Source organism: Dufourea novaeangliae, unplaced genomic scaffold (genome assembly GCF_001272555.1).
Source record: "Dufourea novaeangliae isolate 0120121106 unplaced genomic scaffold, ASM127255v1 scaffold172, whole genome shotgun sequence".
NCBI lineage: Eukaryota > Metazoa > Arthropoda > Insecta > Hymenoptera > Halictidae > Dufourea > Dufourea novaeangliae.
In genome coordinates this window covers 2465239-2491236 of record NW_015374058.1, presented here as the reverse complement: position 1 = coordinate 2491236, position 25998 = coordinate 2465239, and positions in this window count along the sequence as shown.

The following is a 25998-nucleotide window of genomic DNA, read 5'->3' as shown; positions in this document are numbered from 1 at the left end:
TCCATTGTCCGCCGACAATGGAATCTTCCTTCGCATGAATTATTTGTCTCTGCTACTGCACGCGGCGGTACATCCGTCTAAAACCGTAGCTTCATTTTCCCGCGTTTCCGCAAAACGTCCAGTCAGCTTTCTGTTCTCGAGTTCTCTTGATTCTATTGTGCATACGTAACAAGGAAACTCCGATCCCGTCCAATCAGTGATCTCGGAAAACCCCTTCTAAGCACTCCCCGCCCCATTTGAAGTCCCATACGCGTATGTATACATACGTACATGCATAATGTATGTGAAAAGAGGTGCCTGTGCACCATGGGGGGGGGGGAGAGGGGGCTACGGATTTTGCCGGAGTGGCGCGCCATCGCCGGAAAGATTGCACTTACGGCCTGCTGCAGTTGCATTTTCGGGAGCACCACGGGGGTGAAATCATTTCAACGGATTTGCGTTCCGCTGCGGTCTGTTCACCGCAACCCCCTCCTGATAACACTATCTCTGGGTGTCCCGCGATGTGTATTCGCGGGGACACTGATGGATGAGAATTAACTTTCTGATGGGATCAACTCTGGAGACTGTTCCTGAGTACATTTGCTTTCCGACACATCGAATGGAACATGTATTTCATGTGCACTGCTCAAAAGAATTAACTACCAGAGCAAGCAAAATGACTAGTTCGTGAACTCTTCTACAAATTATTAAAATGTCATGACACTGTATTTTCTGAGATTCTTCGTTATTTTTATTGGTAACACATTCGCAGCTAGCGGTTTTTAGGCGGGAACCTTAGCTGAATATCGCGTACAATTTTTTAAACTTTATAGCTCAATACCGCAGGGTTCTGCTGTTTAAATAACGGAAGCCAATCAGTCTAAGACACAAAGTAAGTTAACAGAGATAATTGTTTAGAAAATGGACTGCAAAAAGTAATACATGCTATTAGCAAATATGAAATGATTCGTATGTATAGGATACATACATATGAAACTGGTTGCGTATAAAATAAACAATGAAAGTGTATTTACACGGTATAAGTCATTTTTAATGAAAGAGTGACTTACACTGATTGACTTCTGAACCCTCCATATAATGGGTTAACATTCACGTTTTCAAAACGTTGAACAAGTCTAGCTAGTTATGTAAAGAAAATATCTAACTTAACAAAAATTTAAAATCAAGATAATGATCATCTTGCTAAAAATAAACAGGTGATGAAAGTTACAGATTTTAAAATGACACAGAACTCTTACCTGTACTCAGCTAAAGATTTAAAAATGATGTAGGATCACATTGCTGATTACGAATGTGTTAATTTCGTTAATTTATCAATTGCGTAATGTATCAATTTACATATTTTTGATTGCATAGAATATTAAACAAAAATTTAGGCATATAGGTTAAAGTAATTTCCATTCGGTAGTCAATGCGTTTTTTCACAGAATCGTGGATGTTCGATCGGTCCGTAATGAATTCTCGAAATATCGATTTTTTATCCCCCATGTGGAATATAATTCGCGAGATCAGCAGGATTCTTTATTAGCCCGAGCGTCGTACTTGTTGGTCAAACCTATTATCTGTCCGACACGGGCCTCCCGACTGTTCGATGGTCCTTAGGACCCTAATACGAGGTAGCTGCCCACCCCTAGAATTTCGGGGGATGATAGCGTACGATCGTGAAACTGCGTCTACATCGTGCAACGATAACGACGGGGATAACTCGGGAACCGGGGGACTTAGCCATGAAGATCGAGATTGCACACATGAAATTATTATCGATCGTGGCAGATATCTCGCTTAACAGAGAATATCACGTAAATCCCAGGGACTGTTTATCATCGAGTTTCTACTGGAACGGAACACTGCGTCAAAGAACTGGCTTGCTTTATGATCGATAAAATAACCCCTCGCAGATGTTCCAACCCAAAGTTTCACAAGTGGTCCGGGGATCCCCTTTATTCTTTGGTAATAAAATGCAGATTCGAATTGTTCGATTTTACGCATCGAAACTCGATCATTCAACGAATGTGGGAGGTACTTGATAATTATTGTCGAAGACCACTTGCCATTCGTAGGATCACCTATAGTAACGTGCGAAATGATTATTAAAATAATGCGCCACTATGACGCTGAATGTGGAGTATTCCTTTGTTCCCTATTCTATGAAGAATTTAATGAAATTTGCAGGTGAAATCCAAATGGACTGTTACACTCCATCAATTCTCTTATGTTAGTAACTTTAACCCTCGTGCACTGTTCAATGAATTATTGCATTACTATTCCTTGAATTAAATTCGACCTGGACTAAAATCTATTGGTGTCCAATTAATTTGCAAATATGTATAATAAAGAATATAATCAAGAATCATACATTTGCTTCGAGTTAAATTGACAGCGTGCAATGGTTAATTAGCGTCTTCATTTAATATTTATATAACAAAATTACGCGAAAAACTACGTGGCTACAATATTTATTCAATATTTTCGAGAAAATTGAAAGAATTAAAAAATAATTAAATCTAGTGGATAGTCAAGACAATTAGACAGCATTTAGTCTGAGTATGAAGAACGTAAGTAACGTACGAGTTTGATATTAAACATGAAAGCGGAAGCTGAAAAAAAAAAAGACCCATGGTGTGTCTGGCCTCTTCGGGGACGTTTCCTTGAGAAACGTATGCATTCGTGGTGTGTAGTGGAGCTTACGAGTCGGGTTACAAAGCTTTCGCGCGTATACTACATATGTCTATCGTTGTCGCAGTTTGCAAACGTGGGTTGGTACGGTGAAACGAGTTGTTGAGATAAAAGCGTAGTCAGCCCCTATGATTCTGTATCAGAAATGTAGGTACAGATGTGTATTAGTCGCATAAAAAATCAATTCCCGTACGTGTGCACTGCATTAGATTCTTTCCGAGGACGTTGACCCTCAACGAGCATTTCAGAATTGTTATTAAATAATTTTTTTAAAATACCTTAAATATCAAGTTCCACAGAAAACTTTGTCAAAGATAAAAGAATGGAAATAGTAGGAAGTACCGTATATCGGAGATGACATCATCGTTTACATTGATGACGTAATACTTTCTGAGCGTCGAGGTGTCTGCAAGAAACGGTTGTTACACCGCACAAAAAGATGTTTTTATTTAGATTAACAAGGCGTGTACCGTTACGAGCAGCGTGAGTCACGTGGAATGCGATAAAGTGGAATCAATAGCACGAAAATTATAATTTCACTGTATTACGAAATACATCGCGGTAGCGAGATTGAAATAATGAGTTCGGATGCACCGTCGCAATTGCAGAATTAAGTTAATGAGGTACGTAGCGAGCTCTCTGTTCCCTGTACAAATATCAACAAGTTTCTTCATTTTCAAATCATATGACGTATGTTGGTCACGTTTCTATGTGTGTAACCTTCCTTGAATCACACGTTCCATATATTCGTTCAATGAAATTAGAATTTGACGGTGGCGATACTCCTGTTTTTTTTTCACTGGCGTACATTGTATTAAATGTTCAATTTATTAAATTATAGAAAAACAGTAAACGCATTTGGATGCTTTTAGGCATGTAATGTATATACAAAACGCTCATGTTTTCGGACATAAGCCTCCGACCTAAAAGTGATTAACACATTCCAGACGGCGTTTGCTATGACTAGATTGCGGATGTTTATGCAAATTCAGATTTTTATGGACTAATTTCCAGAAACCAAAGGCGAACAGAAACTGATTTTCCTTCATCAATGCTGCCATTATGAATATCAAGCGATAACTTTCATGTTTATTAGTCTCAGTTTTATTCATTTGCCCACATAACATTGAAATCTGCCCAATTTCGTTATCGTTAATTCGATTTTACCTATAATACAATTCTAAAATTGCTAATATTTTAATTTTCATGAAAAATGAATAAACTCTCTAGTGAATCTCACACGAATAATTCAGATTTAGACACGAGTGTCCGACGATAACCCCACCTCTTGAATCATAGAGACAAACGAAAGCATCACCCAGTATAGCAATACACCGCGTCGCGAATTTGTTTAATTAGTTTTGAATTTTAATTACGAGGTAGATCGCTTCACCTGGCTACGCGAAAAAGTAGTTCGCGCTGCCCTGGGACGACCTTTGCCCCTTCAAAAATATGGTCGCTTTAGAATCAGCATAGCTAAGCGTTACCAAAGCTCTATATTTTCCTTACTCATTAGTTTAAGGCACGATTTTGCAGCGCGTCGGCCGGCCTCTTGAAGTTTCACGTTGTACTCTTTACTTGCGAGAAATCTCCAGGGTATTTGCCATCTGTTGGCTACGTGGACGTACTACTGGTGGCGGGAGATTCAACTTGTACCAATAAAGTACATATTAAGTATTAAATAACTTGTATCAAATGGCTATACATATCGATTGAGAGCTGTCATTGCAAATATATTCTCTGTACAATTTTTGTATTTTGTTAGGCAATTTAAATATGAAGAGTACATGTTTCAACGTGAGGCGATCAAACTTTTTTAAGTCATGTTCTTTGAATAACAGTAGGAACAAAATGTTATATGAACATGAAAACGAAAAGTCTGCAATAAATGTTGTTAAAATGTTTATTTCATTATATTTCACTGAGTTTCACATCGTTTATAGACGTCTAAAATCTGTAATTCAGTTAACACAGAGCAAGTTTTATTTACTACGTCCTTCAGTATTAAAAGGATTTAATTCGTGTACTAGATCACAAGAGTGAAAAGGGGCCAGGGTGCTCTGTCGAAAAGACATCTTTTTCAAGATGGAACTCCTACACGCAAAGACGATGAAGCTGCTAAGCGAACTCTAATGGTTTCATTATGCCGTAATGAACGTACCGTGATTATATTAGGTTCATTATGCTCGGCGCTTATTAAAATTGCACGGCTGGCCAGGTATCTTTCTCCATAAGCCCCGCACTGCGTTTTTCTCTGTGCTTTTGCTTCTGTCGATTCCTTCCGCTAACGAATTTTATCTAGGACGACGTCATTTGATTACAGTTAAACACGTTACGAAACGATCGTGACGGGAATAACAGATGCAGAGTGCACGCGGAATACGTTATGTAAAATATAGTTGATTAATGGAATACGTTTGAAATAGACTTGTAAATCTGAATAATCTTTCTCATTTATAGATGGAAAGTGATTAGTATATATTAGGTAGGTACTAATGATTTAAAAAATGATTTGATTCCAGTCTTCCTAAACGAAACATAACATTTTCTATATTATGTATAAATTATTGTGTACGTAAAGAATCAATGTAGAAAAAGAACAATAATTTTCATTTGGAGAAAATGATGGATGATACTGTTTGTAAATACATACCTCGTTAGAAATTTCTGTAATAATCTTCGAATTGTCATCGAACCAAACTAATAAAATTCACAATATTATTTATGTACATATTATTAACAGGTTTATGTTCATGGATATTCTGGCTATTGTAGAGTAATTTCTAAAAACAAAAGATAAATAGAAATTGCCTTCCTTCGAGAATGGTACTATTAAATTCAGTATAAAGCAATAATTATATTAAATATTATATTATAAAATGCTCTGTTTTATGGCATTCTATCATCAAAACCCAATTTTCTTATGGATTCTTATATTTCAGTGTTTCTGTTATAATAATCAACCGAGCCTTTTAGCAGGTGTTCCCTAAAAATCGTTGATCATAAGAGGGTTAACATGACACCCCACAAAACGAATATTTTCGCACTGTCTTATCTTTCAGTCTCATCTATTTCGTCTTACTCAACCTCGGCCGTTTCTTTCCGAGTGCCTCGACCTTCGTCGCGAAGGAAGATTGCGCAACCCCCACGGAGCCGTAATTAACCCCGATGTGTCGGTGACAGTCCGACGACAGATGCGTGTGTGCGGGGGGTCAACGATGAATACAATTCGCTAGGAAACGCGTGTCTCTGCGCATGAAGCGCTTGATCCTTTCCTCTCCCCTCCTAGCCCGTCCCTTCGGTCCTAATTATCTGGCCCGTCCTCCCTTCGAATATCGTATGCACCCCACGCTCCACCGAATAATCCCCTCGTGCGACTCCACCGGTGCCCACATTGTGTGCAACCTGTGACATTGTCCCGAACACGTTCGCATTCTCTTCGAGCCTTGGTCGCCGCCCGTGCACGCCCGCTGGCACCTATACCTGGCTTGTCGTCCCTTGTTTCGCCCTCCCACCCCTTTTCTCCAGTTTCCACTTTTGTTTTTCTTTTCCCGTAGATCCTATTCGCGGTTCCCGCTAAATGGCAAACTTATTCACGCGATACGTAGACGTATTAGTATATCTGAACCCCAGAGCCAGTGTGTATTAACCCTTGGAGTACGGTGGCCGAGTCCGTTTTGACCCAAATGTTTAAAATCCTGTCTAATGCATTGATTTGTAAATATAGTTTAAGCTAGGAGTTGTTCATATTTAGTCATATAAAAAAGCAGGTATTTTTTTGATGATCAAGTTCGTAAGTAAGTACGTTATAAGTTGTAAGTATGTAAGAATGAAAAATTCCCAATCATCCATTAACGTGGTGTTCTTTGAACAGCTCATCGAAACCTTTAATTAGGGATATGAATAATTGAACAAACTTTTTTCACTTCTTGCATTTTCCACTTTAATACTCGTATAAAGAATATATTATCTGATGAGAATATTGTTAACGAAATGCTTTGTTAAAAATTCTTTGTGAAGTCGAAGCACGAAACAGAGGGCGAACAACAAAAGTTCGTTCGTTTTTCCACTCGAAATCGGACGAAAAGCGAGGGCAAGATAAACAGATTAAGTTATTTCTAATGGAAATTTCCGACTTACTTGGCGCGCAAACTTATGCTTACTTAATAAAGCTAACTTAAAGCAGCCAGCGCGGAAATACGTTTGAGAGATGACTTCGTTGAGCACTCAGACAAAGTTGGAGCGTAGTTCTAGGCGAGACGCGATGCCACCCCAAATAACGAGGGTGCAATTTGTCGTCGTGTGCAATATTAAAACCGGTCCCCTCTTTTGTCAGGATCTTCATCGCCGACATTTCTCTCGCCATTGTTATAAAGAGGACATAGCTTACTAGCTCCTTATTGTTACTTGCACAGCTGATGTTTCTAATAAAACTACGTATTGCGATAAGGAAAGGGTATATTATTTAATATTCAAAATTACTTCTATTCCCGATACGAAATATAAAATTGCAATCACTCGGACTAAACTGCTCGTTACTTACGACGTAATAACTCACGTGATAATCCGACGATGAGTTTATACTAGAACTACTATACTAAATTAAATGGTATAACACAATAATATACATGATATATAAAACAGTGTAGCATAGTATACCATAAAATAGAATCTGTAGTAAATGAAAAGCCAACATAAAGTCCGTCAAAAGCATACTTTCAATAATGATAAAATAGTAAATCTGTAATCCGTCATTTTGACGGGTTCGGAAGTTCTAGTGTTAATCCGCTATAATATTTCAACAATCACCCATCGTGCCGCACTTATCACAGTGGATGATTTTCCGTCGAGGCGCGCCGCAACGAAAGAAGAGAAACCGTTCCCGCCGCTGCGCTGTATCGAAACCAGTTAAAATGCTCGAATGTACGTGACTACAGTGCACCATAGCAAATTTTCCACCCACGGTCGCATTACCGTTACGTTAATACAACAGGGTTGGTGCAAAACGCGTCGCAGCGGCGGGACGCGGTCGCTCCCTTTTGCGCCCTGAAAAAAAAGAGGGTAGTTAGTAGACGTATACCGAATGGCACGGACGCGGCGCGTGGAACGCGTATGTATATGGAGATATATGTATAGGGTGGAGGGAACACAAGGACTGAAAACGAAACGAACGGCGGTGTAACTCTCAAGGGGGATTGATTCGGAACGGTCCAGAACCCATGGGGGGTTTCGTATCGATTGCTGGAACCCAACGTGAACGCATCTACACGGAATGCAGCCGTTCACCCTCGACGCCCACCCTTCATCTTCCGCTCGCCATTGACTCCCAGATGGATTTTCCATCGGTTTCTGAAAGGTTCTCTCGCCGTGGATAACAACCAAGGAACGGGCCTTTCAGAGAAAACGAACTTCCCGGGGCTGGATTATAAGGAGCTTCCTTTCTGCCGAACACTATCGATTGGCCTCCACACGTAAAGTAGCCATATATGAGACCCATTTATTGAAGCATGCATAATTCTCGATTAAAAATATTTTTATTTAAATATGGTATAGGTTTTAAATATAAGATGTGTACACTTTTACAACATATTAGCAATCATAACGAAACAGATAGAGTTACGTCATAATAAAATAAAAATGATAAGTATGCAAAAATATGAATTCAAAAACTGGTCGCCTAATATGAGACCCAGGTTTCATCTTGTCAAGACTTATTTTTTCTGTCTTTTATGTACATCGATAGAAGAAGAGTTCTATACAAAACAAGCATTCTGCTTCATAATTTTTTTCGTCATCACTTTTATCATTCAGAACAATGTTTTCTTTAGCAGTTGATCTATCACTTTTTCCGCATTTCCTTTTTTAAATTGTTTCTGACGTTCAAGATTTCTCCATAACGGAGATAAGCTGGGGTCTCATATTAGGCTATTTTACCCTACCATCGGCCGTCCCTACGTTGAATAAAGGGATATCGAATCATTTTATCGATCGGTAGTTTCAAGAAATTAATTTTAATAGATTTGAAATCCTTATTATAAGAATATTAGAACATGACTTTGAGTTCCAGTTCTGATCACTTTTGGACTAGTTTGAGGAGGTAGCGATTGATTCATGAACCTTTCCTGTAAAATTCTAGCAATCCAGCGCAGATGATCGATCTATTCTTATTCTTTTATTTCACTCGTCCAAGTTGCTTCAGAAACTCTTGTTCATATATTTTCAATTAAACTAATTCTCAAATAAGTCAAATATTTTCCTATATTCGTATAATTTCACACTTGGTTCTGTTTCGAGATGGAATAATGTACAGGAAGTTTTTTCTTGTATTTTCCACTTCGATACAATTTATACCACAAGTAGTGCGGAAGGAAAACGTCAGAATAGAAGTAGAAAAAAATTTCGACAAAACGACAGAATTTTCCTTCAGACCCAATGTAGTAGATTATTTTAATTACTATTTAGAAACTCGACCTTATATTGTCTATTCATTTCTCGAGAAGAAATTTTTCTCGAACTTTCATATCTATTGTGTATGACCGTAGATGTTTCGGGAAACCATTCCCTGCGAGGGAAAAAAATTATAGTTGCTGCCTCTTTACGACGAGAACGTGCAATTGCTAGACTCGCGGCAGCCTGAAATATTCGTCTGGTTTATCCGAGAACGTTAAGCCGTAATCGTACGGGCAACGGTAGGCCCGGGTGCTTTCCATTAACCAAACTGCCTCGCATAATCTCCCATTAGCCATCAACTATGCGCGGGTGTGTAATCGCCGTTTGCGAATTCAGACTTCGTGGCTCTTTCGTTAAATGGAAATCGTTCCAACGTGCTTCACTTCATCGACCGTTCCACACACGTTTGTTCGTTCAATTATTTCGGAAACTTCGTATCACTCTCCAAACTGTAGGGAACAGGTATTATGCTTTTGAATTAATTACACGCGGACAGTCTGAACACATTGTCACGCGGTTATGGAACGCGACGGTAACAGACAGTTCAGTAACCGATTCATTTCATTATCTCGCTTGTTCTTACTATGGTAAACGTCTATGCATCGAATTTAGGAATCGTTTAAATTATGGTAAAATTCATAGTTTGCAAATGCTTTACAAGCCCCGTTGATGGACATATTTTTTATCTAAACATTCATTGTGGATGCTATTAAAGGTTGTAACTTGTTGGCAAAAGTATAAGGTTCAGATGGTTCTTACTTTGATTCAAAATCTGCATTTGAACTGCCTTCGATTGGGGAATTGCCTTTTTTCGAAGGAATTGCCTTTCGATCGGGCAAATAAATCAACGGGCCGGTGCTCCCGCGGGCCGTTTAAATCCAATACGCGGCAACCTTATCCGGTATTATCTTTCGCCATCCACACTGCGCGATCTTAATCACGCCCTGAAGATCTCGACAACGAGCCCACTCACTCGACGGGGGAGCTTCTTCAGCCGCGACCGCGTGGATGTGTAGTTCCGTTTCCACACGTCCGTTCTCGACAAGTCCCGCAGAGAGGAGACTCCTCTGGTTACGATTAAGAGGGTATACGAGGGTGGAAACTGTACCCAGCAGTTTGTATCGGATTTGCATTCCGCGAGAATAATGGGCGGGCTTCGGCGTTTCCCGAAGAATCGGGTGGGGAAGGGAAACCTTGGGATGAGAGATAAGATGGAACTTTTCGCGAGAATTATGATTCTTCGAACACCAGCATATCGACAACGTCGTTCAGGGCATATTAAAAAAAAAGGGAGAAAAAATGGACACGAGAAAAATCTCTGGAAGAAATAACGAACGACCGAACTCGGTGGACAAACTATCGGTTTGGAAATGATTTTTCTCTGGAACGCAAGTGAAACTTTGCCGGATACTTCTCCGTAAAAGCTAGAACGACAGGAAACGCACTGTTTTCTCTCTCGAGCGTCTAATTATCGTCACGTCAAAACGGTCCCTACACGCTACAGTTTCGTTACGCAATCGGACGTTCGACGCACGTAATTATGGTAGCTGTACTTGGATATCCCGGCTGGCATAGTAACGAACCTCTGATTCCTATTTTATTCGTTGACATTCTTCGGTTTTAGTTGGACGACAACGGAGGGATTGCAACGGGATGGTGATGGTAAATTTTTCATTAGTCGTTTAGGTAGCTGGTGGTTAGACGTTGGCGAAAGACTTTTCGATGAATTTTGTGTGGCGAAATAGTTGAAACCCTTGAGTTGCCAAACTAATCGTGGTAGCTGTCACGCTGATGAATTATTTCGCGTAAATCATGACTGATTATTTTAAAAAAATCTGAACTCGTCTCCCTCTTCCCTCACTTTATCCATTTTCATACTTCTGTTCGCCCTCTCGCTGTCGTTGCGCCATTGATGTGATAAACACGATGTGTAAACCGTCTCTGATCTACGTCTATTTAACGTTTAATGCGTATTTTTTCTTTAATTATAATTTCATAAAATACGTATAAAAAGGTGTATTTAAAATTTTTTATTGTATATTTTCTATAAATTAGAACCAATTCCTGTACTTCAAGAATAATGCGATCAATTTCGAGGATTTATTACTCGCACTAATTAAGACCTACCTGTAATTTATTAAAAATATTACACCTCAGGTTTTACGTCACGTTTTTTCCATGGACAGGAAAGCCTTACGCTATTTGTCGAGGATTGTATATCGAATAACGAATATACAGATCCATTCTACTGATTAATTAATAATATTTCGCCGAACAAAATCGTTATTCGTTATTCACGAATAAATCCCAGGATTTTATTCGTTACTCAAAATAAAATTCGTCCAACTCTGGCACACCGTCACGAAATACTTGGGATCGACATTTTCGGCCAGATTCGCATTTAGGACTGTCAACCGTCTATTCGTCCGACTACCTACGTACCGTTGCCACTGCCGCTGGTCGACTCGTTTTAACCCACGTAGGACGCTGTTAATGAACTTGGAAAGATCGCCGGCGAGGATAATGCCTGGCGTAACCTTGTGCCCGTCTTAACGTTTTAAAGTCCGCGAGGTACGCGGGTGAATCACTTTGCCGTGATTACCGTTTGCGTAAGCCTCGCGTCGCTCGTTTGCCAGCGGATTTCTTGTTCGAGGCAAACGCGCTGGATCCTCGCGGGCTGTTGAATTAAATCGCCGCGCCTTTTTATTTCGCGGATTACGGCTCGTGTGTAAACGAACGCTTTTCAGCCGACAAGGATTTTCAGAATATGTATACGCCGGTGCTTTCTCCGCGGTACCGTTTTTGTTGTTTTTTTAATTTTTTTTTTGTTTTAATCGTCGCAATAACACAGGCGCATAATAAAACTGACATTTTCACACGTATTCAGATTCTCGGTTTTTCTAGTGAATTTTACATTCTGCGTTACACCACCGTGATTCTGCGCGGGGATTAAGGGGTATAATCTTGTACAAACACCGACACGAGCTTCGCGGACATTGTTTTAATTTCGGGAAACGTTGCCTCGAACAAAAGACGAGTAAACTTCGCATTGAGCAATTTCTGAAGAGTATAAAACAGTAAAATAGAAATTTGTGAAATAAAAAACTATAATTTTAGTATTTACCCTCTTTTTAGTGACCTGGATATTTAAGTACTTCCATATAAACGCCCATATGAAATCTCGGGATTTCCCTTTAATTTTATTGAAACACGATTTAATCCTTTCGTTGCCACTGTTGTCATATGGCTACGCATGTTAAATTACGAGATAAAATATTAGTATCAGGTATTCTCTCATATCTGTGAGTACATAATAGTTTCATTTAGTCTTGTATGGATGGTATAGCACAGAATTGAATGTGCATTTAAAATTTTATTTAACATAAGACATTATTTGTCCTCCGTTTTCTTCAATTGATGGAATTCAGATGTTCAGTACTGTTACAAATACAATAGTAATTTTATCAACACTCAATACTCTAATTTTCTCAAATATAATTATATAAAAATAAAAATATTTTTCAATAACAATATTTCAAGAGGGTTTATTGATCAAAGGTAAGAAAAATTGTGCTTTCTTATGTGTAATAACATTATAATATGAATTATTATATATAACTGTGATAAAAGTAAAAAAGCTGCCAAATAGCAACGAATGATAAACGGTATTAAACGCTTGCAAATTGTTAAAATGTTCATGTAAATCATTTATATTTCTTTGGTAATTTCTTAAATAATTTGGCAATTAAACGGTCAAAGAAAAGGTTTAACGTTTAATATGTGCTCGATGAAAACTTTTAACCCAGAAGGTTACTTCTTTTAACGCAATAGAATTGCCAGCTACTGCTTCAAATAATCGTTTTCGCTCGGCAGTGACCGTAAACTCTAGTATAAGCTAATTAGTACGCACCGCTAATCTGTGTAGTCTGGCTCTCGGACCATCTAAATCACCGAAACAGGAACAGTCCTCTAACTGATTATTGGCAAAAGTGAGTGGAAGCTTGCAAACACAAGGAATAGTTTATGGCCGTTAGAAGGCAATGTCTCTTGATTAAAAGCCAATCTCTAATTGAAGAAGTACGCCTTCACTTTCCCCTTCGTGCAGAAGCGTCGTTAAGTAATAAGTCGTAAGTGAAATTACTTAAGGAGTTGTTTGTACCACATAAAATCTAAGAATACTTTCACCAAACAACGATAACTAAACTGCGAATACTTATACAATCTTACGTGTCTTAAAAATCCGAAAGAAACAGGAATTTCTTTAATCCTCAGAAAACTTGAATTCGTAATAAAAACTAGTTCAAGTTACTAGTTGTTTATGTTAGGTCAAATAAAAGGGAAGACGTTTCTTAAAGAAAATACATTCCCAAAATGTAGTAAATACTTACAGTAGACCATCGAGTATGGAACACCCATTATCAGAACGCTCTGTCAACCGAATATTTTTTCATAGGAACTTTTTATTAATCGAACAATGTATTTCAGACTTCAGGTGTATTCCATGTAATGTTTTCATCTTGTCACGTATAGAATACCCTAATATTCGAATGTTCTATTATTGGAACGTGTTGCATTGTTGAACTGTCAATATACTTGACCTCTATTTAAATAAATGAAGTTCAGTATAAGGAAAATGGTTGTTCTACTACTTGAAAATGCTTTTATCCGAACACTTTTATTTCCCTATTCGTTCGGATCCGGGAAGCTCTGCTGTACATTTGTATACATATACAAGTGCCCAGATATACGTTTCTTCCATGTACATGACGATCATAAAGGTAATGCAACTCTACAGAATTGGGTAGGTACATGTACTAAAAAGTTCATGCGCTTTAGCGGCTAGAAAGATATGGAACCCATAAACTGTTATACAAAGTGTTCCTTCTTCCTTTCTTGGTACGATTACGCTTAAAATACATGAAGTTCCACGCAATAAAACTTGTCGTTCTACTATTCGTAAATTCTGTTATTCGAACACCTTTGTCTTCCAGCAGTTCCGATAATCGAGGCTCCACTGTACTACTATAAAAAAAACGTTGGTATTCCAAGGGTTAAAAGGGAAATAAAAGTGCCATCAAACACTATTGAATTTTTTCTATCATCGTATTTCACACGGTCACGTCACCATGAATGTAGAAAAGCCCTCAGTCCAATAGTAAAAGGAGAACCGTTTCTTCGTGCTTATTCGCTGGAGCCGAACTCGTGGAAGGAAAAGTAAACGCGACCGTTGTCTGCAAAATTATTTCAGAGATACTTTACGACGAACAAAGGTCGGCTAAAAAATGTCGGGAAATCTCCGGGGCGTTTGCCGTTGATTCAAGGATGGGGCAGTTTCAAAAGGAATCTTTTTCTATTTTCTACCTCTCCGTCTATGGCCCTCGAGGTTATCTATCTCCCTTTTCGTTCCCACCTCTCCGACTCTCGCGTACTTTTTCCAAGCTTTTGTTTCAAGGTAAAGCTTGGCGATAACGACCGCGTCTGGTTAAGCTTGAGAAACGACTCGAGCCGTCGACGTGCCGGTAAATAAAATTACACCACTCTACCCGTGGCATTTTTTTAATAACATCGTTCCCTAGTGAATTCGTCTTCATCGATTTATCACCTGTCCTATCCTTCTTCTCAGGCGAAGTTTTAATATTCTGGCGCACGTAAGATCGATCTACTATTTCCAGAAAAATGCTGTACTGACGGAAATACATGGGTCGTTTGAATAGTTCACAGAGTGGAACGGGAAGGTAGCTTTATTTATCGTTTGTAAAATATTTCTATAGACCAACGGTCAAACATTGGTCATCTCCATTCTTGACCATTTTTAGATTAGGACGTATTCTATGGATAAAAGAAATCTCTACCGTTTGGTGTAACGCATAAAATCCACCGTCTACTTATAACCGTAAGTGTAGATAAAAGATTTCACGCGTGAAAGAGACCTCGATTCTGAGAAATAAAGGAGTGAAAATAATGGGATTACGTATCGGTCAACCGACATTCCTGACGAATTTGTCATTTCCAGGCAGGTAGAGCAGTCTGGTTCTTCTTTGAATTCGTCGCTGGATGTCGCGCCATGGATTATCTTCGTTTTCACGGGGGTCCGCCATAAGTCGGCCGGTCTTTTTCATCCTGGCTCGATACTGTCCTTAGTAGCCAAGCAAGGTGGTCTCTTCACGGTGTGGTCGTCGGTTTTTCTTGTTCCTGGTGAACGTCTCACTGATATTTATATTATCAATTAATGTTGGAGTGAAACGATTGCGGCACTGTTAAAAGGGGGTGGTAAAAATAATCTTTATAAATGGCGCTGATTTACTGCAGTTGTCCTTGGGGATCTAAAACGATTCGTTTGCTGGGGAATATTTCTTTTGACGGTAAGATCCTGTAATGATAATTTTACTATACGTATATACATAGGTGAACTCGATGTGTACTGAAAAGACAAACTTGGCTCTGGCTTGTAATAAAATAATTACTTACAGTGATGGTGTAGAATCAGTTTGATAAATATGAATTGTACACCATGAAAAGGATTAGAGAAATGTCGTTTAACATGTAACGTTTTGTAACGAGTAAACATGTTAAAATTTATGTAAAAGAGAGAAAGAGTTTAAAAATCGTCATAATTGTCTTCATGCTTCCTCTTCAAAGAGCTATCTTGTTTAGTACTGGCGAATGTTAGTTATAAAAGTTGGATTGCGGTAGGATGTACTATGAATCAAATTAGTTTAATCTGTTCTGCGTGTAAGGCACATGGAGAAGTGGTCGTTCAACTCTTTGATTCTTTGAACCTCTTAACCAGGAATCCATTAACTTCACGCATCGAGTGGCCGCCAAAGGGACATTCAAATCTCATTAGCGCTTCCTATTCAGTTCATTTTACAAATGTAATATAGGATGCAATAAAAATTCTTTGTAGTGTAAGAATTTCAAGTTTAGTCCACGCTCTACTCTGTCTCGTACCTTCTGTGACGTTAAAATTAAATTGGTACAAAGAACAGGTATAATATCTACATAGAAAAATCATAGAAAATTCAAATTTTGAAAAATAGATAATATCAGCAACAATTTTCATTTTTAAGAAATCAGATAGCGTCAAGAAACAAAATTTCTAAGAGAACATTTTCTTTGGAGTTTCAATACTGTTATTTTTTTAAATAAAGCCATCTATTTTCCCCATAGTTTTAAATAGACTAAATATTCGTATTATTATTTATTATTTTGAGCAATTGCAATGTATATATTTGTCCCATAGTCGTACTCGGCAGAAATATTTAGGAATTCTTGTAAAACTGATCCATCGTGTATGTAATTTTAACCCTTCCTTAATTCTTTGCAAAATTTTAGTTCACAACTTTCTCTTAAAAACATGTATTCTTTGCAATTCGTGACTGTAAAGTGTAACATGCAACACTAAAAGAGAAGTAATCATATCATACCAATAGATTAATCCGTAACCAATTAAAAAAGATTATACAAAGCTAAGGGGAAAAAATAAGCAATGTCACAAATCAGTTTCTTCGAGAAAATAAATTTTTAATACTTCAGTTCCCCAATACTTGATCAGTACACCGAATCCTTAACACCATGTTATATGCACATTTCTACTTTCTAATCTTTTGTGATCCACCAGATCTGTAATCCCAGTTGCCACCAACAAAATGCGTTATACACCATAAAATACCTAAAAATGAACATTATCTGTTTTTGGAAAATTACTAAAAATGGATATTCCTTTCATATAGTAGCTGCAGCTCATTCACCTAGACTTGAAATGATTTCAAAACTATTCATATGAGCACCACACGACAGAAAATCGTTGTTATTGTTCCATTGATCCAACAATATGCGTGTTTATCCACTAGTACCATGACAATCCGCACCAAGTATTCACACGCTTAGGAATTTGCCCTTCCAATCTAAATAACGAAATTCATGAGAGTGATTATAGGTGTGTTCGGTGGATCTCTCGTGGTGGCTACGAGTTTATCGCGTTTACTCGCGACGCCTGGCGTCGTTTAACGCACGGGGCATCGTTTTGCATACAGAACAGTCGACGGTTACTCATCCTCTCGAATAATCGAGACTCATTCACATGCATGCCAGTTAAGCACGATGGTCTGTACCATGGGCCAGCCAGCTCTTAGAATACGTTGCTCCGCGCATCGAGACTGTCTGGCGCGCGGATGACTTCACTATACGTATAGAGTAGAACTATGTATGTACATAATACGGCTCGGTTGACGAAGCGCCTTATTGTTATTTTATAGAAAATAAAAAATTGTGTACACTTTTATTCTTGAAGAAACTTTATAGTGATACTTATACTTTAACACTAGAACAACCTGCATCGAACGTGTCTATACTAAATTAAATTGTATTAATTAGTATTAATCAATGTCTTTATTACCATTATTACCATAGACAGAAAAAGTTGTTTGATATAATGAACATACATACACTGGTTCTCGAAACACATTTTGAATATAGGTACGTCTTATGCAACTTGCATTTTTGGTTTTATGAGAGATACAAGTAAGAAAGTATTCAGTAAGACATTATATTAAAAGTGTGACAAAACCTGTGCCTACTGATTTGAATGGGAAATTTTGCAGTATTTAATCTATTTATCATACTTTCAAGAAGATCGTTTATTTTAGCCGTGCAAGAATTCCATGACGGGAATAGTCTTCGAAAATAGAGAAGTCAGATAAAGATCTTTTAAAGAGTTTTTCACCAAAAGGATAAAGTCTCGTGTAACTGTTATAGTAAAAGTACCTAAGTATAAGAAATTGTAACAAGAAGTAGAAATAACATTTGCTAATGAAGTAAGCTAGGAAACTGTTGCGAACCGTAAATCTACGTTTTAAAACGACATGAACTTTTTGGACGACCCAATAATAACATAGTAATATACATAATATATACACTGCGTGGTATATTACTGTAAAACCACCCTAAAATTTTCAATTCTTATGTATTGTGGTTAAAGTAAAGACGAACCAAGCATGTCATGTCTGAAATTGTGTTGAGAAATAATGTTTCTCCAGAAAAGGATAGATTATATTTCCTAGAAAAAAGTGGTTCGTTTTTATTTTCACCACAATGTATAAGGATTTTTGTTAAATGACGTTCAAACATTAGAAAAACGGTGTTACTGTTACTACTAGTTCGTTATTTATCGTGAGCAAACACATTGTTCCTTAAAAAACAAACATGTTTTAAATAGTCTTAAAATGACATTTGGTTCTTGAATTTTATTAAAAAAATTGTTTGTACAAGATACCAAAAAGTTGCAATGAGCAGGTTAATAGTGGACGACTGAATCATGTTTCGAACGTGTCATTTCAAGCTGCATCCTTCACGCGTATGCATAAAACAATAACGAAGCGTGTTGTTAACCGGAACGTATTGCCTAGTTCCACCACAACCTGTAAACGGTTCGGCGTTCTTCTAATTTCCGCGTTGGCGTGCTTTCACGGACCATGTTGCGGAATTCGCGATCGAGGGCGGGCCAGAAAGGGACCGCAAAAATATCGACGCGTGTGTCTATGTGCGTGTGTATGTGTCCTGGCAACACTTCAAACGATGCATCCCCGAAAATCAATTTCGCGGCGAGTCCCTAGGCGAATTCAGCTGTCCCGAGCGGAACTGGCTTGTCGTCGGGCCAATGAAAATTAAAGCGTCACGATCGACATTTACGCCACGTTATAAAGTGATATCTTGTCGAGTGAAGAGACGGGCTCGGTGTGTCAGCGAAACAGGCTGTTCTGATACGACCGGAAGCTTGTTATTGATGACAGTCGATCGGTAACTCGCATTTACACAGGATATTCACTGTATTTTATTGACTTGATGGGATTTTAACAAAATTCGTGTGGATTAATTCACTTGAAATCAGGAGTGAAATGGAAATGTATTTCTGTTTAGTTCAAAATTAAGATTCATTGAAATTTTTGTCTTATAGCGTTTTAAGAGCTGCATACAATCTGCATATATGCAGTGCATAAATGTATAACAGTTATATGTTTATATTCCTGAACTTTAACCCTTTCGTTCTCACTGTTGCCATACGGCGACGTAACCTAAATTATGAAATAAAGTGATAGTATCATGTGTGTTGCGACCCAACGCAGGTAGGCGATGGTCGTAACTCTCGTCGCGTCTTGAACTTAATATAACTTAATATTACTGTGCACTTAATATTTCCTATTAATTTTTTACCATACTCTCTGCTATATAGTTTTTATACACATATCGTTTTTCAAAATTTAAAACCTTCTATCCCAGTTTAAAAATGTTTCAATAAATTACGATACCGGTTGAGATAACGTATTACTTTATCTGGAGAAAAACACGGCCGAAGAACTCGGTGCATCCATAAAATGGTCGTTAATATATCATTTAGATAGAAATGTATGATCAGGAGAGAAGCATCTCAGAATTTTTGTTGCAACATGCAGTCAGCGACAAAAACTGATAATATTTTCAGCCAACAGTATATATACCTAACGTTAATAAATCTTTCCGACGATAACAATTGCTATTTACTTTTACCGAGAGTCTGATTATCTATGGGTTCCGTGTTTCCCAAGAGTTTCGCGGTTATGCAATTAATTGTGCGTCAATCGTTTCTCTAGATCTAACGGTCTGTAATCCAAGGACAACCTCTCTGGGCGCACGGCTCTAGGTACTTTCCCAAGAGTCGGTGTAAATCGGGTCAGTCCTTTCGGCATTATGAGGCGAGCAGGAAATTCGACGTAATAAAGAAAATGGTGGTAAAACACCAGCCGTCAAGACCGCCAAACCGTTCTTATCCGCTTACAATACTACTGCGTGAATTGCTCGGGCGATTAGACAAAAATGCAGTCTGCTCGTTTCTCATCGAGTTGGCGCATCCTGCCAGTGAAAGTTGTTTATTATTCACGGTTAACATACCTGGAAAACGATTCCGTTTAATACGATCATCGCATACCCTACCGTTCGAAAGTAATTGGAGCAATTAAATTAACCGTTAAAAAGTTAAGTTACTGACTTTTTTATTACAATTAAAGGTTTATTATAGTATAGACGGCCGTATTATATACGACGAAATCAACTTAAAACTAATAAGGAAACTTATTATCAAAATTTTGCCTCATGAAAATAATTACCTTTATTTTTAATAACTTTCATAAAAATTGTAGGCATTCTATTTATTAATATCTTAAAATATTCTTTAACTATATTTCTGCAGTTTGATTTAAGAAACTCTCAGATTTATGCGCGTATCTACGCAAATAACAGAACACCAACATAAACAAAATTCGATAAGGAATAAAGAATTTTTTAGAGATATGGTTAAAAAAAGGAATTTTTTCTGCAAACTGATCAAAATATATAATGAAACATATTAACGAAGAATTATTTGTCGAACTAAAACTAATATGACTGCTTTACGAACATACGATAATCGCGTGTCCAACAGGTGACTATTGGAACTCGTTAATATTAGAATAATACAATATTAGAGTAAAATGCGTCCATAAATAATAGGGGAAACAGAATCCTGAACGTCCTCATTTCATTGGAAATGATAATTACGTGTCTACAGTTGACCATTGGAACTTGTTGCTATTAGAAGAATGTACGACCATAAATAATATAGGAAACAAAAACCTGAACATCTTCGTTTCATTGGAAACGGTAATTGCTTGTCAACAGTTGACCACCGGAACTCGTTGCTATTAGAATAATTGTCTCCTCGTGTTGCCCATTCACGTGAGCGAATACTTAATCGGATTCGCGGCACGACGGCCCACTCAATCAACTTAATCCGCCTGGAAATACGTGCACGAGCGCGCGATAGGAAAATAGTTAATAATTCCGGCGGAGATGCGACTTACCTTACCCATCGAATAAATTACATTTCATCGGAGAATTGTGCGCGCCGCGCGCAGTTTTACAGTGGTCGCGTAAACGGTCTTAATGAGCCCATTGTTAACATACCCTCGACCAACACTGGGAACGTGTCGCGTTCGCCAATGTGCAAGCGTGTGTTCGTGAAGCCTCTGGAGTCCGTCGACCATTTGCAACCCGTTATTACGGTAGCAGGTATGTATATGGGTCCTCGATGATTACCAGCTCCAGCTATTGTCCATCAGCCGGCGGATTATTAATGTGCTCGGTTACGGTAGATAAAGCCAATCGGTGACTGGACGTGGACAGCAATTCTTGAGGTGAATAGATCCATTATCCCGAAGGAAAGTATGTATTAACCCGTTTAGCACCGACTGAAAAAGTTAAACCTGAACAAAAAGTGCCGAGCCAAAGTGATGTTCGGTAAGGTTTGAGAAAAAATTTATAAAAATTTAATTTTAAATAACAATTACAGAAATTGAAGAGGAGCATGTTCAGAAATAAAGCGAGAATGAATTAATGAATGAAGTATTTCAATATTTGTTGAAAATTGTTTTAATAATGTTTATTTGAAATTATAAAGAAAATTCATATAGTTGGTTATCTTTAATAAACCGTGTTTACAAATAAAAAATATTGTCAATCTGACATAGTTTGCTATAGAATATATAAAAGATAAACAATGTATGTTCAGTTGTTTATAAAAATATTGCAAGTATTTCAAAAGATAAATAAATAATAGTTCTGTGATACACAGCAAGTGTCAAGAGGATTGCCTACTACAAATCAAATGATTCATTGTATATATTTCATAATATTATAATTGGATTGGCGTAATGTAACGACAACGGCAGAAATATAAATGAGTTCTGAACAATAATAATTTTCAATCAAAATAAGCACCACTCCACTAGAATGCTTATATAATTTAGCGAAATTCTGTTTTCATCGCACTTTAAAATTTTCTGACACGTATTTTATTTATTTCCTCTATTATTTCTCTCCATCTTGAACGCGGACAAATCAAGGAATTTAGAATGAAAGAAAAGAGTTCGAATTACCGCCACGATGTAACTAATTAACATTTTCGACGGTAAATATTGTCGTAGGTTTCGCAATCGGCGGCCAGGTTTTCAGAACGGTGTCCACGCGCGAAAAATTCGAAGGACACGCCATTAAATTTCAGCGTTAGGTAACCGGTGCGTTGCGCATGTACACGAAACGCATAATTTTTCTCTGGAAATCGCGACGGTAACTCGGTGCAAGGTTTATCGCAGAAACAGCGGAAGATAAAAGCGCGCCATGATCGTAACTTGCATCGCGAGAAAGCGCACGCGATCGCGACCTCGCCGCTGGAGATTCTTGTTGGTGGCGATCGTCGAAATCACAATGTTTCGTTTCAATGCGAGTAATAGTTGTCGACGAAATTTACGACTCAATTATTTCCATCTGGCCGATCCTCTCATTAAATGGGATTCATATTCCCGTCTATAAATCATCGGATACTTGCTTGTTTTGAAAAAAAGAAAAAAAAATGAATTGTAGGGCTCGAGAAACAGTCTAATTTATTTGTCCTAACTGTTTTTCAGATGATTTTACTAGCATATAATATATTGTCCTATATAACATCCAGGTTAATTAGTCCTAAGTTTCTGTTTATGTTCCTGTCTCAGTTATTTATGTTAAAGTTCCATGTAAAAAAAATAAAATAAATATGTTTCAAACCGTTTCCTATATTAAATGTCCTAGTGACGAAAAACAAGGGTGGTACAAAGGAGACTATAAAACTTTACTGTTCTCGATCTAATAAGGATCACTATTCAATTTATGACAATATCGCACAGATTTTTATATACAGCTTGAAACTATATATCACAAAGGATATAAAAATACAAATCAAAAATGCGTTCGTGAGAAAATGCATAAACAGTGAATGATGTGGAAAGAGAAGAGCAAGGAGAAGAGGAAAGAAAGAGCAAAAATAAGGAAAAGAGTGAAAAAATCTTTTATTGAAAATTAATTACCTTCATTACATAACAGTAAACAATAATAATAATCAAATCGACAAAATTATCACAATTGTTCTTTCTTTCCATCTCTCTCAGCCCTTTTCTTCCTACATCACTCACTGTTTATGCATTTTCACACAGACGCTTTCAAGGTCAAACCATCTGTCAATATCATTTTCAATTTTCTTTGTATATCCTTTGTGGCACGTACTTTGGAGCTATATATAAAAATCTGTGCGATTTTGTCATCAATTGAATATTGCTCCTTATAAGGAGGGCAGTATATCGCTGAGTTTCCACAGATGTCCTGTACGAATATCTTTATCCTTCAGTGGAAGTCCAAATTCGACTGAAACATGATGAAATTTCGGCGTATCCTCCGCCGAAATAAGAACGAGGATAGCCGCCGCGACGTTAAAAGTAAAGCCCCGCGAGACATTTACGACGCGACGCGTCGTCGCCGGTGCTTCGTTATTCACGGATCATGAATCGCGCCTAATTTACGCTTAACCGGGCAAAATGTTCGAGGTTACGTAACGCTCGTCATTACACGCTCGCGGAACTGAAACGGGAGAAACTACGAATTTTGCCTCGGTGAACCAGGAAGAAACGGGGAAGAAAGGGAAGAGAGGGGGCGGCAATATAAAGAACGGAACCGTTTGAATTAAAGCGTGGTTCCCACGGTTCGTTCTGCTCGGCGCACGCACGATGAGAGAGCCGCAAGCCGATTTCAGCCCGACTAAAGCCATTAGCTATTAGCTGGTCCGCGTTAAGTCGAACAGAACTTTCCGTTTCGGCGTAAGTAGATAATGACCGAATCCTCTGTTCCTACTTTTGCGTGGCGTTATTTAGTTACCATTAGTACGGTTCAGACCACTCGATGGATTTGTAATAAGCGCAGGCTTTGTTACTAGTTTATTATTTTCTTTTTTAGAAGAAAGGGAAGTGTTTGAGGTATTTGGAAATCTGGGAATGATGTAACTTTTCTGTTGTTTTCAAACACTTCTCGAAAGAGAGTTGTTACTTTGTTCTTTTTGACAAAGGTCCTTGGGGTAGTTAACGGTATCCATTGTGTCACTTCCTTCTGTTAATTCGTTTCAGGTGGATTGGGTCTGTTTTTTGTAAAAAGTAGAGCTCCTGCAGCCTATCTATAGGTGCAGACACTGCAGACAATCTTTCATGATCACGTTAGGGCTTTCGTTTCTTTGATTGTGGGTAATAGTGTTGGTACTGTCCAGATTATAACGGAATTACACACTTTCAGGATATCTTTTCGTGATTATATATTCTATGTACTGATTACGATTAACAGTGTTTATTAAATATTTTCAGTCATTATATTAGTAATTACTATTTTTAACTCTAGAACCATACTGGGATCGCCGGTGACCCACAAAATAAAAAAAGCACATCGAGCCGAAGATTCTTTTAGAGTTTTAGCGTACAGTTACGAAGTAATTTTCAAGATATCTAAAGAAGAATAGAAAATGATTAGATTTTAAATATTTACATTTCATTTCGAGTTGTCTACGACTTGATAGGATCATATACACCAAAAAATGCAATAGTGGCATTCTAGAATTAAGTTCTCTTTCTGTTAATATCTGTCATTTTGATCTATCTGTATAAAATCTCGACACAATTGATCACAGCAACAGTGATTCTAGATTTCTTTCCTAAACTTCTTCATCGGTTTTCGCCAACTTCCCAAAGAGATCTTAATTCGTAAACACACAATACAATCAACAAAAAAAAAAGCATAGAAGAAAGCTCGTTAATCTCTTGTCTGTTTCTAATAAATAAGTTTCGCGCGGTTTGATCATACGATAGTCGATGGAGGTGTTCGTTATCGATCTCTGGAGCATTGGCATTTAAGCTTACTTTCACGCGGCGCCGCTTCAAGGTGCATTCTCAACGTACTATGTGTTTCCACGTTGACACCTGTTTACTTTCTAACGGCGCCCGCGGCTTCGAGGTGCGTTCCCGATTTTCGAGATTCGCGGCTGACTCACCTTTGTTTCACAGCCCACGCATCCTTGGTGCGTTTTATGAATCATCGACAGATCGATGACGATGAATCCTTGAGCCTGTCAGAGGTGAAGGCGAGACTGGCGAAGAACAGGAATTATCTGACATAAAAAGGGAACTTTTTTACCTGTATCCTTATAAGTGTTACTGAGAGTAGGTGAATGATTGTAGTAAACGTGACAAGCTGAGGTTTGTTATGCAAATTCATAGGTTTAAGGACAATTTTCTGAGAAGTAAAATCCAATACAGAAATAGTTTCTCTATCAAGGATTTTATTAGACTAGAAATAACATAAAAGTATTGTTACTGTTTAGTTAGAAGTTTAATTGTACCTTGGTCAAAACCTAAAAATAAGCTTAGCCGAATGTGTTCATGTTTTAACATATAAATATATGCCTTTATAAAAAGGCCACGTTAATTTTTCTACCAAAACAAAACGGATTCGGTTGCAGACCCAAAACTGCACTTGTCTAGGATCTGTTTGTTTATTTTATTCTATATGTAGTAGAAGTATTTTTTTATTTTCCCAAAATTTAATTTTAACGAAATAAGGGGGCGACCAAGTACCTAGAACCAGCACACCTTAGATGCATATTCAGCTTAATGTTTAATCTACTTTCTTGTAGGTAACGTTTGCTGGTATTTCTCTTATATGATGTATCCCAAATGCGACATTGAAAACGGGCGCCTACACTAGAATATCCCCTTAATATCAAACAAAACGACTCCCCCCCCCTCCCCATGAGGTTATCGCAGCTCGAGGAAGAACCGCGACCGGTACTTTTCATTTACTCCGTGCGGAAACGAGTCCAGTTTTAGGAAGCAGTTCGTTGATTCTTTTCCTCGAACGCGTCTCCCCATGGCGGAAACAAAAGAATCGTTTGCTCGGAAACCGGGTAGACGGGGTCCTTCGGATTGAAAGGAAACGGTAAAAAGAAGAAGAAAAAAA